We start from the raw sequence: 1,930 nt of genomic DNA, 5'->3' as shown, positions 1-1,930 counted from the left end.
TTGGTCAATACTAGCAAAGAACTTCTCCATTTATCTAAACTGTGAGGCTTACGTCTATAGGTTGAGATTGATGGGTGGTAGTCTTTAATTTTTACCCTCACAAATTATAAGTTCTAATTTAGTTCTGTTAATTTTGTTTCTCTCTTCAATATAATGTGATTGGTGCTAGAAAGGAAAAGACATAGTTTCAGTTTGGTAGTTCATCGAATTTTTTTTTTACAGTAATACGTTGTGAGAGAGCTTCATTCAATTTGTCTGGTCTTGGTGATTTATGTTTTGGTTTCCATTATATTTCAGGGTAAATAGGAAATCAAGAAACCTAAATATGTGCAAATTTCCGTTGAATCCTATTCACATTTGACTGGACTGGAGGATCAAGTTATGTCTCTTGAGGAACAAGTGAGTGGCTTAGAGGATGAAGTCAAGGATTTGAATGAAAAGTTGGCTGCTGCACAGTCAGAAATGACTTATAAGGAAAACCTGGTAAAACAATACGTTGAAGTTATTGAAGAAGCCATCTCAGGTGATGTTCCTTATTGACTTGTGTTTTTCTTGCAACTTGGTACTGAATTCTTTTATTCACATCTCTCTGTACAGGTTGGGAGAAGGCTGAGTCAGAAGCCGCGAAACTGAAAAATCACCTAGAATCCGTTACTCTTTTGAAGCTTACTGTTGAAGACAGGGCATCATATCTGGATGGTGCACTGAAGGAGTGCATGCGGCAGATACGAAATTTGAAAGAAGAACATGAACAGAAGCTGCATGATGTGATTCAGAATAAAACCAAGCAGTTTCATAAAATGAAGCATGAGTTTGAAGCAAAATTAGCTAACCTGGACCAACAGTTACTCAGGTCTGCAGCGAAAAATTCTGCACTATCAAGGTCTTTGCAGGAGCGTTCTAGCATGGTGATACAGCTCAGTGAAGAAAAAGCCTAAGCTGAAGCAGAAATTGAGATGTTGAAGAGCAATATCGAGTCATGTGAAAGGGAAATGAATTCTCTGAAATATGAACTCCAAATTAACTCAAAGTAACTAAAAATTCGTATTGAGGAGAAAAATATGAGCGTATGTTCTGCAGAAGTTGCAAACAAGCAACACGTGGAGGGAGTGAAGAAAGTTGCAAAATTGGAAGCAGAGTGTCGGAGATTACGTGGTCTTGTGCGGAAGAAGTTGCCTGGGCCTACAGCCTTGACCCAGATGAAGCTTGAGGTTGAGAGTTTGGGTAGAGATTATGGGGACAGCCGTGTAAAGAAATCCCCAGGAGGAAGGCCCAGTTTGCCATATTATTCATTGGATAGTGTGCAGAAGTTCCATAAAGAGAATGAGCAACTTACAGAACGCCTTTTGGCAATGGAGGAGGAAACAAAGATGTTGAAAGAAGCTTTGGCACACCGGAACAGTGAATTACAGATATCCAGGAGTATTTGTGCAAAGACGGCCAGCAAGCTTCAAAATTTGGAAGCACAGCTGCAAGCAAATGCTGAACAGAAGAGCCGACAAAAGTCCACCATTCGACGACAGCATTCTGAGTGTTCCTTTACGCATGAAACAAATCACCTTCCAAGATTGGCTTCCATGTCCGAGGATGGTAATGACGATAATATTAGTTGCTCTAGATTTTGGACGACTGCATTAATGTCTGAACTCTCCCATGTCAAGAAGGAGAAGAACTTTGACATTTTTAGTCACCTGGATCTCATGGATGACTTTTCGGAGACGGAGAAATTGGCTTATCAGTCAAGTGACACAAATGGAACAGTTTTGATTCCTGATAATTCCAAATAATGCAAGAACCGAAACTACCTCCATGCATGTCACCACAAGCCCAGATTCTCAGCTGAAAGAACATAATGAGCCAAGTATATCAGGAAATCAAGAATCTCACAAAGAGGAAGTGTTTTATAACTGCTTGTAGCAGTTATAAAACA

At 39.7% G+C, this 1,930-nt stretch overlaps 1 pseudogene; it reads left to right on the top strand.

Annotated features, from left to right (window-relative positions):
• Positions 1 to 306: 306 nt before the first annotated feature.
• Positions 307 to 1,917, top strand: LOC124890139 (annotated as a pseudogene).
• The last annotated feature ends 13 nt before the right edge of the window (positions 1,918 to 1,930 follow it).

The sequence above is a fragment of the Capsicum annuum genome, unplaced genomic scaffold (genome assembly GCF_002878395.1).
Source record: "Capsicum annuum cultivar UCD-10X-F1 unplaced genomic scaffold, UCD10Xv1.1 ctg12624, whole genome shotgun sequence".
NCBI classification, from domain to species: Eukaryota; Viridiplantae; Streptophyta; class Magnoliopsida; order Solanales; family Solanaceae; genus Capsicum; species Capsicum annuum.
Note: the sequence above shows the minus strand (reverse complement) of the source record. Positions and strands in the feature narration are given on the sequence as shown.